The sequence below is a fragment of the Fulmarus glacialis genome, unplaced genomic scaffold, assembly GCF_000690835.1.
Source record: "Fulmarus glacialis isolate BGI_N327 unplaced genomic scaffold, ASM69083v1 scaffold31465, whole genome shotgun sequence".
In the NCBI taxonomy this organism is placed as follows: Eukaryota; Metazoa; Chordata; class Aves; order Procellariiformes; family Procellariidae; genus Fulmarus; species Fulmarus glacialis.
This window is the reverse complement of record NW_009215436.1, coordinates 38,249-51,940: the sequence shown is the minus strand read 5'-3', so window position 1 is coordinate 51,940 and position 13,692 is coordinate 38,249. Positions and strand designations below refer to the sequence as shown.

The window sequence follows — 13,692 nt, the reverse complement described above, 5'->3', positions numbered from 1 at the left end:
AGTGATTCTGGGTCTTCTGTGTGTGGTAGCTAGTCCTGGATTCTTCTCCATCTCCACTGTGTCCCAGTTGTATTAAAAGTCTTAAGGGATACTAATTGGGTCAGCCTATTAAAGTAGAAATTAAAAATTAACACCTCTTCTTTAGAGATGGGTAGTCTGAGAAACACAGGCCATACTGCCATGCCCAAGGTGTTAAGAGTAAGTCAGTGTCAGAGTTTGGAACGGAACCCAGCACTCCTGGCTTTTCTGCCAATACTGTAACCTTATCTGTATCCCTTAAATTTAAATCGTGCTGGTCTCATGTTCTTGAATTCAAGGACTGGAACCTTTGTTCCGAGGATGTGTACAAAATGAGTGAAAAAGAGTGTGAGGGGAGGGCTTGATAACTTCCTGAACAGTGGGACTGAGGAAAAAAATTATTCTATTAGTTATACAAATGTAGTCATATTTTAAATGCGGTCTTTAGAACTAGGAGACTAAAAACATTTTATTTTTAAGAGAAAGCTTAGATTCTGCACAAATTAATGTCTCTTGCCTGGGGAAGTTTCCTATCTGCCCCAGGCGAGTGGGTGAGGGGATTTTTCAAACCCTGTTTATAAGCCTTTAGGCAAATCAGATTTGCAACATACAGTAATCAAAGTGGTTTTGATGTTTGTGACCAGGAGATCATCTCAGATCTGACTGATACGGGAAATACAATAGGGTCACATTTAGTGGGGTTCAATTCTTGAACAAGTACAAATACTGTGTAACTAAAATTAGTTTTTCATCAGCATCAGGAGTGCATGCCTTTTTTCCTATTTTTTCCTCATTAGCTAAGGTAATGGAAAAAGAAAAAAGCCTTCTCTGTCTTCTGTAGCTCCATATAAAAATATTTCTTTTTAGGAAGTCTTTCTCCCTTGGAATGTTTGAAGAACTCCCTGTTCAGTGTTCCCATGCTCAAGAATGATTAGCGTGGTTCATTTACACTTTGCCAACAGTAACTCTGTGATTTGAGAGTTGGCATCGATTATCTTCACCTTGACATGTGGAAGATCCTGAGATGGAGCTCTCTTTGTCCTAATTGCTTTGACTGTGTGTATCAGCACAAACAGTTTGATGAAGAAACTTCACCCTACAGGCTTTCTAACCCTTTGTGAGGACTCGCACCATCTTCAGAACTATCTGTTTGGTAATGACCACAGCAAGGATATGGCTGTAGGAGAAATGATCTGATCACGTGTGGCAGTCTGTACATTCCTCGTAATTGATTTGCAAGTTCAGGGAAGAAGAGGTATTTATATATGGCTTGTTGAGCCTTCCTCCTCTTTTTAGTACGCAGTTCTGCAGCTTTGCCCACAGCTGTGGGTTGCTGCCTGTTGGGAGAGTGCGGTGTACAGCCTGCCTCGCAGGATGCGGCCGTCTCTCTTAGGTGTACCGATCGGTGCATGCCAGGTTCTTTTCCCTCATGCTCCCCTTGACGGTGCTTGCGTGGGCCATACTTGTCTTCTCTCAGCAGTAGCAAAAGCAGAACTCACTGGAAGGGTTTGTCAGTGATGGTGGAAAAACCCAAATCGCAGGCAGCTCTTGAGAATCCACTAAAATTTTCCCTGCTAAGGAAATAGTTAGAACATATTTGATAAATGGTTGCTAATTTATCTATGAAGAGTTATAAAAGGTGTCACCTTCCTGATGAGAATGTGTCACCTACCCCTAATCTGCCCCAGGGAGTCTGTTGCACAGAACACGTTCGGCCAGCAGTGCCTGGCTGCCAGTGTGACTGGCTGGATGGGACACGTGCCTCAGCAGCCTGTGCTCCGCTGCCTCGGTGGCAGTAGTCTGTGGGCACGGGACCGACGGGACCACTGGCCCTTTCCAGCTGACTCCCAGAGCAGGCCTGCCATTTCACACTCCCACCCAGCTTTTCGGTATGTGGAGGTAGGCAGAAATATTGAACATTGCTTTAATGAAGGATTGGGTAACGGACGAAGGGAAGTCTGCGGTTTGCTGTGTGAGTGCGTGAGCGACGCTCGGGCATGTTTGTCTATACCCGTGGCACCACTCTGTTGTGCTAAGACTGACAGGAAGACAGGAGAGTTAAAAAAATGGCCATGTGCCAATGTGTCCATTTTAAAGAGCCAAAATGGAGTCCTACATTCCTCTCACAGTCGCTATGTGAAAAACACGGTTTTATGTGAAAGGCGATGGAGTCACCGTATGTATGAAAATTATGAGAGCTAGCTGTTCAGTGGCGAGGGAGCTCTCCCCAGTTACGGACTGTTGTCAGGGCAGAAATTTTTGTAGTCAGTGTGTTTTTACCTGTTTACTCCAAAGGAGACACCCCGCCACCCAGTCCCGATTTTGTGTAAATCTTTTGGCTCTGTTGGTTTTTGTCTGCCCCTCACCTTCTCATTATAAAGAGCTCTGACACCTCGTAGAACACCACAGGACGGTAGTTTTCAGTAGCCTCACCTGCAGAACGGCCACCACCGCCTGGCTTAGCTTGCGCTGTCTAAAGCCCACAAATTCCCACCCTTTACTAAAGATGCTGTGACTTACGTGAGGGCTAAATTTAGCATTTGGATTAATAAGAAGTAAAAGCTGAGAGCTACCATGAAATTTTTTCAATTTTGATGAGTTACTAAGGATCATTTTGAGAGGCCGTGTGGCCCCACTACACGAGCACCGTGTCATGTTTTCTTTACGTTGGTGGGCAGGATTGCTGTGTGCAGTACAAAGCGTCATCTCTCCTGTCACCGGCTACAGCAACTGCCATCCGCGAACGTCCGTCATTACGGTCACTAATCACTGCAGGCAGTGCTCTGTTTGGCAGGAGGTAGGCAGCGTGGCATTTAGGTGTTCGGGGCGGGCAGGGCGCTCTCCTAAATCATTCCTTTTCACCTGAGAAACGGTAGGGAGCTGTGCCAGTCACCAAACGTTTTATTCCCGCTTGATTTTTAATAATCAGATACAGTATTTACCTGCGAGATCAATGCTACTCGTGTAGCACACCGGTGACATACAGAAGGACCTTTTCTAAGCTGCGCTGTGGGAATTGAGGCCTCTGCAGCAGGGCTGGAAGCCACTTCTTACCTAGCAACTGTTTCTAAGTAGGACAGCCGTTGACTGCCCTCATGGCGGAGTGGATGAATCCTGCAGCACCCTCAGGAAGGGAACCTGGTGCCAGGCACCAGCCGGCCTTCGGAGGACAATGGGAGGAAGCGGAGGAACAAGCGGCAGGGAGTGGGAAGGGTTTTAAAGCCACAGGACCTTGACGGGAAAGCTGCGTCAGGAGACGCACGGGGACTTTTCTGAGCTGTTAAGAGGAGAAATGCAAATAAAGGGAAAAAATCTAGGATTGTCAGAAAGGGAGCTGGGAAATCCTGCGGCTTGCAGAAGGTTTTGCGTATGCCCCTGGGGCTGGAAACGTGGAACAGGAGTGATGTGAGGGTATAAACTACCCTCCCCTGTCATGGTGGCTTTGTGAGAAATGCCACGTCAGCCACAGTACCAAAAATGTGTGCATTCGCAGGTCTTACCCGTGATAGACGGGATGATGTGTGATGGGCGTTAAATTCCTCACGCGCTGTTTTGCAAATGTACTCGATGGTGATTCTGCTAAGAGATGATGTTTCAGGTCCCACTCGTCATTTCTTCCTGAAGTCTAATGCTCTGCATTCCTGTTCCGTGGTAATTGTGTGTGGAAAATCCATGCTTTTGATGCCCAGTTAAGCTTTGTATATATTCTGAAACCTTCCAGGTAAAAGAACACGTTAGCAGCCATAGGTGCTATGGGGCATCCAGTTTCCTGAGCTGAGGAAAACAAAGCCTCTTCAGTGCATAGATCATGTTGGACTGGCTCTTTGGTAAGGGTTGTGGTGAATTTCACTTTTCCTTTGATTTCTCCCACAGATGAAGGACTGAACCATGAATGCAAACTCTGCAATCAGACGTTCGACTCTCCTGCCAAACTTCAGTGCCACCTGATAGAGCACAGCTTTGAAGGCATGGGGGGTACCTTCAAATGTCCGGTGTGCTTTACAGGTAGGAGGCAATCACTGCTTGTCCCAGACATGCCCTTAACTTGCGTGTGCAGAACTCCACTTAGAACTGTGTCATGTGCTGGCTTTAGGTCAGTTTTAGGAGGGAACATGACAATTGTGGTCATTGGTAATACTGATTAGAATTCATTTAGAAAGCTGAGCTTCTTGGAAGGTCAGGCATCCATCTGTAAGCACTGCATTTCAAGCTCTTCTATCAGAACTTTGAGTTTCTTAGAATTACAGAAATGGTAGTCTGTTACCTTCCACGGTATCATGTTCATTACCTTCATGTTCCAAACTTGCCGAGGTTAAAACTGCCCATAAATTTGTGCTTTAAAGCTACAGATGTTTCATCTAAAACGATATAACTCAGAGCAGAACTTGGCCCCACGGGCAAGGGCATAGCCTGTGCAGTAACATTCTCCTCTGATCGGGTAAGAAAGCCCGCTTGCGTGTGTTTGTTGGCTTGTGGTGAGAAGAAACACCCTTGTAATGTGCTTTAGAAAGCAAACCATGCTGTCTTGCCACAAGTCAAGTTCTGCTCTCCCCTGACAGAAGTCCAAGTGTGGAATAATCCTCCCCAAGTCAGTGGTGTTATTCAGTAGTAAAACCCAAGTGAGAAAATAACTTGACCCAGTAGGGCTCAGCACTGCAGTGTTTGGGCCATAATGAGTAACAGAAAAATGCTGTTGTTGGAAATGAAAACACATTAAAAGGATGCCTACAGAGTTGTTGTGAGTTTTTTTAAGGACTTCTTAATAGAACATTTCATAAAATGATAACCTAAAACATAAGCGTTAATATGTAGCTTACATGCCCAATTTTGCTTTACAAGATGAAAATCAAAGATAATCACAAACATGACAAAACACACTTTGGGTATTCTCGCATCAATGGCATGCTAATTCTGGAAGCCATTCAAGATTTCTGTTCTCCATTAATGGGAGTGAAGGATTTTCATTGATAGGCAAATAGACCCTTTAATACCTTCATTTTACTTCTCTTTGTTTGGCAGCTCCCCTCCCAATAAAACCTAAGTGCGCGCTACAGAGGAAAATTAAAGTTGAATTTTTCATCTCTCAGATACAGTCGCTGGTGATGATTATTACCTCACTGTGTTCAGGTTTCACACATCTCTGTGGGTTATAAAATTAAAAAAATACATAGTTCATCTTCACTGCACAGCTTGTCATAGTAATGTCTGAGCGTGGATAGTACTGCTGTAAACAGTTTGCCTGTTAGGCGTCTGTGTTCAATAATTCTTTCAATTAGGCGTTTTTTGGGTTTTTTAGTTTTACTACTGATTCAACTGATTTTTTTCCCTTGTCTTTGTGTAGACGTTGTGAGGTGATCTTTTTTTAGTGTAATTCCATGGGTCTTCGATTTCCAAGTTTGGGGGAGTTGTAAGCGCAATATAAAAACTTGCATATGTAAAGAGTACACACTGACGGTTCTCCTTGTGAGGAAGATCCCTGATAAAACTAATCCTTTAATGTTTGAGCCAGTAGCCTTGTAAAATGTGTTAAAGAGTATGGAGATAAGTCGATTCCAATCTGTGTGAAACACTTTTTCCTTTTTGCTGATGGGGTAAATAGACACCGAGCATTAATCATAAACAATGGTGGTTTATTAGCAATATGCCATTAAATTATTTCAGCATGTCTTGCTAGAATATTAACAAGAAGTAAAAATCACCAATATAAGTTTTATATGGAAAATGGAATCTGATCTTTTTTTTTTTTTCAGGGTAATGAGAAATGTGATTAAAATGTATGACTCAGAAGAACAATATTCTGATGGTTTTTGTTGCCTTGCAATTAGAATAATTTTAATGATTAGGAGTGGAGTCAAAGTCAAATGCCAGCATCTTTAATAAATCCTTTCCCTGCCTATACAGATTAATATTGTAGATGCAAACTTTTTTAGGTCACAGTGCACCAGGCATCCATCAGAAGTCAGTGCTGCCAACCCAAACACTGCCTCTGGCATATACAATTTAATTATTAATAGTATGTCTCCTAGGTAAACTGTTACACAGTCTCAGGGCCTTGTTTTGTAGTCATTAAAATTGAACATGTTTATATTATTGAAACCCTTGCATTCAGTGTGTAGGCAGAGTTGATCTTAAAGTATCCAAAGAGAATTTACCTGCAGTTCTGTTTCACATTAATAGACATTGCCCCAGTGTAGCTGTGGGATATAATTTTTAGCATTAACACATTTAAATACAGAGCTGTTTGTTAGCTTTAACTTTAGGCACACAGAGTAAACAGGACTTTGGCATCTATTCTTTTCAAACTTGTTGGTTGCTAGGAAATAAGTTTTGTATGTGTTCAATCAAAGTGCGGTAAGCATGAAGAAGTAATTCTGAAGAGAAAATGGCATTTTTAAGTTCTTTACATTTGAAATCTTCCTTGGTTGTCCTGTTAGGGTCTTCTTTTTTTCTTTGTTTATCTGTTTCAATTCATTCATTTTAGAAGAAAGATCACACTTTGTAGATAAATAGTGTTCGTTGGTACCCATTATAGCAACAGTGTAATGTGAAATCAGAGTGCGCCAGCCTAATTTTACCTCTTGGAATTGCTGAGTGTTAATGGGAAATTGTTTACAAAAAACTCTTCACTTGCAATATGAAATAATGAAAAGCTTGTTGTTTGTCTAATATTCCAGTGTTTGTCCAAGCAAACAAGTTGCAGCAGCATATTTTCTCAGCCCATGGACAAGAGGACAAGATCTATGACTGCACACAGTGTCCACAGAAGTTCTTCTTCCAAACAGAGCTGCAGGTACCACAATTGTTACCTGGGGGTTATAATAGCATTATGTATTTGATAGCTGAGTTCAAAGCTTTGCTTGCCATGACCTCTTCTGATACTTGTTCATCATCAGGATGGGAATGAGGGAAGGACAAGAGGAATTGCAGGTGGTTCAACCCATGCTGCTTCAAAAAGGTGCTGGCAGAAAGCCACCTGGTACAGACCTGAACTTTGGGAGCCACCTTTGGATTCTTGCTCTGTACGTTGTTGCAGCTCAGGATATTCTTGAGGAGAGAGAAATGGGCATCCTATTTTTCTGTTTGATATCCATAAAACATTTACTCAAGCAGTGAAATGGAAAATAAGTGTGTTCTTTTGTCTCTAAATGTGAAAAGCTAAGCACTGAAGTAGGAGTGTAGGGATGGGGCAAGGGAGGAGGAGGGGAAGTAGACAGAATTTACCTGCTGGCCATTTCCCATAAATACTAACTTGGTGGGGAAAAAAAAGTAATAGGGTCAAATGAATGGTACACTCTCTTCTTGTGTGCTGTTGTCAGACTTGTAATGATACTGTTTACTAATGGTAAACAAAAGGATAGAGAGGAAGAAATAAATGTTGAACAAGATCTGAAAACAATTTTGCTTGAAGGGATAATTTACTATATATTAACATTCTGCACTGCTTGTCTTGCAATGAGAAGTGGTGGTGTGTTATTCCTGATGTGGTGTTACACTTTGAGACAGCAGCAGCAGATTGTTTCTGAATTATTTTAATTTATATTGAAGTATTAAGATAGGTTGACAGAGGAAAAATTTTCAGGGTGTCTGATGGTCTATAGGGATGGAACAAGGAGAAATATTTGTACAGTAAGGCCTTTCCTACACCGCCCGCCATGTGATTTTTATTTGGAATTAAGAGATTTTTCAACACTTAAGGTTTTTCAGTAGTTTTTTGTATCATGGGCCCCCATCTCTAAGTCCTTTGACTGAGGTGTCCACAATTAATTTTGCTTTGGACCAGAGCTGCATTTCATCTCATCAACAGAGGCGAAAGGCTAGTGAGGCATGTGCACACATATGACCATTTAGTATTTCACTTACTGAAAGTTTTACATGCTGGAAAACTGATATTAATGTTTGGCATGACGATATGAAATATTTCTCCGGAGAAAAAAGAAATCAGAGCATTTAAACCATGCATGAATTCGTTGTGTGAGAGACTGGTATTTGTATCGATTGCACTGCATTTTCTCTTTCCTAATTTCTTTCTGCATGAAAACAATATAGAATAAAGCCTTTATGATAGCCTTCCCTACCTCTTTCTCAGTGGACTCCTATGTCATGGGAGCTCCTGTAGTACCTGCAGTACCATACCTGTAACGCTCAAAAGTGCCTGTGCTCTATCTCTCTCCCATTTTTGATAGATCCAAATCTGTTTTGTTTACTGTCCATACCAGGTATTGCATGCAAGCTCTGACCCAAAGTGAAAGAGGAGGACAAGGAAAAGAAAATAAAAAGTTGGATGTTTAGGGAAAAAGACAGTCATACATAGTGATGGACAGGAAGAGGGAAGATTGAGTTTTGAAGTCAGAAAATGGTCTAGGTTGTGTAGAAAGTTATTGGACTTGTGGGAAGAACAAAGGAGAAACTGAGTGGAATGAGGAAAGGTCAGAAACTAATTTTGTTGTGTTCTTTCGCAGCATGGTTTTTGTGGAATCATTTTCTGTGCTTTTTTTGGTCAAAATACTTGTTGGGTGTTTTTTGCAAAGTGTTTCCAATAAGGTGAAACTGCTTTTTCAGGAAAAAAAAAATATTTAAATCTTTTTGGCTTACTGATTTTCACAAATTCTGTTGTTCATCACTGATTAATCAAAATGAGGAAGTAGGGAGAAGCAGGGACATGAGCAGTTTCTGGAAAGGGAAAGGAGAGATTGTTAGGGAAGAAAGACCAAAAGGGAAAAAAAAAAACACCATGCAGCAAGAGAGAAAGTGCAGGTATGCAAAAGACAATTATGAAAAGAAAGAAACAGGAACAAGAGGATAGAAATTAGTTTTAACAGCAGAATTCAGATGGATTTTAAAAAGGCAGAGTAGGTAACTGGATTCTGAAGATGCAAAATATACAGAGATCCAGGTGTAGTTGTGACATGTACAATCACCTCCTCACTAGTCTGTCCCCCCTAAAACACGCTCTCATTTCAAAATACATGGAGTCCCAAGCAGCTGCCTTCAGCTTTTTTATTATAATAAAAGCACATGTTTTTCCGCTCAAAATTCATCCCTGCCCAAGACTGAGGGCAAGATTTTGCTCCCTCCATCTAAGCCTAGTTCATTAAAACTTCAGCATAACTGAGTCACCTGGTTTTCTAGTGAAGGGCACAAAAGGATGTCACTACAGAGAGGCAAATTATGCTCTACATTGGCTAGGTAACAATCAGTGTTGGTTGTTCAATGCTGTGGAAGGCTCTTAATAGACCATATCTCCATACCCTTGGAGACAGCCTCTCTCTGGCTTATCTACAGTTGCAAAAAGGAAAAGGTATTCATTTTCTTATTCACTTAATTCATTATGTTTATTTTTTTAATTAACTTGGGTAGCCTCACTCCAATGCATTATGTTTAAAAAAATGCAGTACCATCATGCCATTTGCATTTATCTGTTGGGATCACCGGCTTTCTGCTCTTACCTCCAGTTATCTACCCAGGCTGGTGAAAGGGCAGCAAAGCACTTGGGCAGAGCATAGGCACTGACCTTTGGAGTCTGCTTTTACTGAAAATACATTGATCTCGAGCCCATCTCATTTAAAACCTATTCTAGGAGGCATCGCTTTGTTCAGGCTATCCACCAGCTGAAGCAGTGGAATCTTTGGCACTACCCTCCAGGTTATGCTTCTCTATCCTTTCACATTACTGTGGTTTGCGTTGGGGCTTGCAGCGTAACAGTGTATTTATTCCCTCTATCGGGAACGGTTCCTTGCTTTTAATTTAAACATGCATCTCAAGTGCATCTTCCATGCGTGAGAGATACTAATCATCTCAGATTAGAAGCCACGGACAGCACTCCATGGCTGTAGGGCAGAGTAAGAACATGAACAAGGTAGAGCAGAGCAGAACACAATAGCATAGAATCACACCTATAGTACAGCTGATAATTAAAGGGAATTAATTGAGGGATACAGAAAATAAATGCATTATAATGATGCTTAACTTGGTGTTTGGCCCAGTGCGATTCTTTGCTTAGCATTTTCTGACTCCTGGTCTGGGAAGAGTAGGCTATAGGAACATAAGAATCCCCACATACTACGTTCATCTCACCTTGGGGAAGTTACTATCCCCTCATTACCAATCTTCTCAAAGCAAAAAACAAGTAGGACTCTCTTTAGAGGTTTCCATGATTTCACTCCAGACCCCTGTTAGGAATGCAAGACAATCCCATAGGACCACGTTCTGGTGAGAACAGAGAGTAAATGACCTGAAAACCAAATCTGCAATGTATTACTCAACCTTTAAGTTGAAATAATGAGATTTTACAGGAATTTGCTCTTTGTTTTAAGACCGTCTCCATAGCTCTCTCTTCTCCCACCTTTGAGACTTCCTTTAAATGGCTTTGTGCTCCATAGCTATTGAACCAGCTTTAAATTTTTTGAGATATTACCTCCATAGAAAGTAAGCAAATGGAAACCTTCTGTAACAGTTAGAAGTGTATGTTTTAAGAGTGTTCTGAGTTGTGACTTTTCATACTTACATGTTCAAAAGGCTATGTGGTGTATTTACACTTCTGAAATGGAGTTGAAAAAGTATGTCGCTAAAAATGTTTATTCTTTAGAATGGAAAGCTTTTAATAAGACATGCTTATGCAATAAGAGCTTTTCAGAAATAGGCTTGTAACAGTCTTCAAGATGAGAAATATATCCCATCTAGGTATCAGGTAAAGAAGCTGCAAGGTAGGTGTATTTGTAGGGTGCCTAGGTGTCTCCCAAGAGTTAAAACTCTTCTAACTGAATACCTGGAGTATAACCATACAGTTCGCTGTGCAGAGTGGATATAACTAAAACAGTCTTCTTCATCCATCATCCATAATACTGAACTTTTAATTAATAAGGAAGCAAAGAAACTCATCGCTAATTTAACTTAATACTGAATTTTCATTAAATTATGATGAAGTAATTTGTGCCTATTAAAACTTCCCTTTCTCGTCCTCATGCTATTTCCAGTGCATGTTTCTTTTGCCTTAGTCTTTGAACTTAGGCTTAGGTGTTTGAACAGGTGTTTGTGCTTCCCTTGTCCCTGATGAGGAGTATCCATTCCTTTCCTATTCCCAGTCCTAGTGTTACTTGCATAGTCAATACAAAACGTTGTGGTGTTTGTGGGGAGGAATGAGACACTCTTGTGGGGTGTTACCCAGAGTCAATGGATTAATTTTAGAATTTTTTTAGGTTGCTGGGTCAGAGAGGTACCAATGTCCAGTAGAATTGCTGAATAATTGTACAGGTTTTATCAGTATTTTATCAGTGATGATAGTTAGTTCTGAATATGATACTAGCCAAGATTACATGGCCTCTCAGGACCATTTTGCCCAGTACAAAAATTGTATCTCTTTTTAGTGAATTACAGCATTTACTTAACATTTTGTGACTAATAATTAGTTGCCCCTGGGGTAGTTAAGTGTCCCCGCTTTACAGACATGAAAACTAGGGCAAGAAATAATTGGATCAGCGGTTGCTTCCCATTCTGTTCAAAAGGGACCTGGCCTCAGTGATTCACGCCCTTGCTGCTTCCCGTCTGGACTCCATCAGTGCAGAATACCTGGGCATGAAGCCATCAGTCTGTAGGACGTTCCAGCTAATACAGAGAGCTGCAGCACTGTTCCTCAGTGGCAAAGGAGACCAGGAGCATATTCAACCTGCTCTCTTGCTGTCTACACTGCCTACCTACATGTTTGTCCAGTTGTGCTCTAAGACTTAGTCCTTAATATTCTTGGTGGACTGGGTCCAGCATATGTCAGAGGTCACCTGAAAAGTTCTTCCCATTTGGTAACAACATGGTAGTTGACAGCCCTGCTTTGTGAGTGTTTTTATTAAAGAGCTGAAGCTTGTTTGCACAGGAGCTAGAACTTTCTCACACACTGGTCTGGGAGCGTGGAACAGACTTCCACAGCAGTTCAGTATTACCATGAATGTCCTCAACTTGTGCTTCTAAGAGTAGGGTGCACCTAGAGGTGCCAAAGGCTCCCTTCTCTCATATAAATGTGTACCTGCATGTAGATTTCTAAACCTTCCCCAAAACCCCAACCCACAACAACAGAGCTCTTCCAAAATGAAATACACAGTTCCTTCCCCAGGGAAAGGATGAAAGAAAGAATGAAGCACTCATAGCAGATGTTACTCATGTCGCTTAAAACAGCAGGAGAACATTCTCAGCTCCCGGTGCAAGCAGCTGAAGCAGAGCGGGGTAGAGGCAGCATAGAAGACTCTCCAGAAGATTTATGTAGCTTTATGTGTATCCCTCTCTGGATGTCCAGTTTTAACATTTTCATGTTCCAAGGTTAGCACTGTTGAAACTAATCTTCCGGTTTCTTCCTCATTGCTTTCAGGGTTAAACTTTCCAAAGATCTCTGCATTGTAAAATGCTCCCAAAGATCTCAACATTTTAAAACGGCCTTTAAAATACCCTTGACCTGAGCCAGAGCAGAACTAAGCAAGCTCTAGGCTATTTCAAGAACTAAAAGACTTGACTGAGACCTTTAGTGGAGACAGTAGCAGAGCTGGGATTCAAACACTATATTCTCTCATTTGGGGGTCAGATAGAGAAAACTGCTAATTAACCTGGGCTGGGGTTGTCTCCTTGTGGCAGAGGCCTCCTGGGGCCAGCTGGGAAAGAGATTGGTGTGGGAATAGCATCAGCCGTAGGAGCAGTGGCACCATTACCTCCATATAGGATTGTTTTGCGAAGGCCCCCACAGTAGTTGAGTCTGTGTATCATGTAGGTCCCAATGGCGAGCCTTCCATGACAGCAGGGGAGACCATGAATAATTTATACTCTTTACACAAAAACAGGGACAAAACTTTCAAACCTGCAGGTGAAGTTAGATTTTCAAGGATGTTTTCTTCAGAAAGAAAAGACCTCAAAACATTTTTTAAGTGAAATTGGAGATTAGCTCTGGCATTTCTAGGTCCCCAGACTCTTAGGGTGAGGAGTGGAACATAGATGCTGGCTTTCTAGGCCCCAAAGGCCAGGAGCCAGCAGGGAATAACTTTGTCAGCTCTTCTTAGAAAGAAGCCTACCTGAAATGCAATTAACAATCAAAGCTTTAGGCCAACATTTTCAAACTCAATGGCCTATTTCTGAGAGGGTGCTGAGCACCTCCAGCTGCAGTTAAGGCCAGTGCAAGATGCTGGTGCTGAGTATATCAGGAAATCAGGTCATAAATGCCTGAAGTTAGTAACCTTGATAAAATCATAGGTGCTGAGCAGCCCATAGCCTCGTTTAAGGTTACAGCAAAACATTTTTCATGCCTAAATACAGGCACCACATTCAGTAATGTTGACCTTAGTCCTTAGCAGGCAATCAGGTTGCTTTTGTCAGAGCAAATGCCTAGGAGTCAGGAGAGCTGGATTCAGTTGCGAGGTCTGGTACTAACTTGTTCCACTTAACCATGCATGCGCTCCATCTCATGAGTGAGGATGATGGTAATGATATGTGTGCCAGAGATACTAGGATTGTAATTAATGCTTATGTTTTGAGGGAACTAGATAGAGCTGCATGCATTGCAAGTGTTATTGGTTCGAGTCCTTTTTTTCCTGAACCGTTACTGTGCTTTCTGTTTCAGATAGATACATGGATGTTAGCGTGCACCAGTATGTGCATTGAGTATTTTTCCATGTCTTCCAAGATTTAAAAAATTCAGGCTTGTGT

General features: G+C 41.7%; 1 long non-coding RNA gene across 1 annotated transcript in view; it reads left to right on the top strand.

Annotated features, from left to right (window-relative positions):
- The first annotated feature begins 3,891 nt into the window (after window positions 1-3,891).
- LOC104077646 overlaps window positions 3,892-13,692 on the top strand; it is a 30,588-nt gene continuing 20,787 nt past the window's right edge. Inside the window, exons 1-2 of the long non-coding RNA XR_683528.1 lie at window positions 3,892-4,023; window positions 6,693-6,808. This is a non-coding gene — a long non-coding RNA (uncharacterized LOC104077646). The remainder of the gene's footprint in view (window positions 4,024-6,692; window positions 6,809-13,692) is intronic.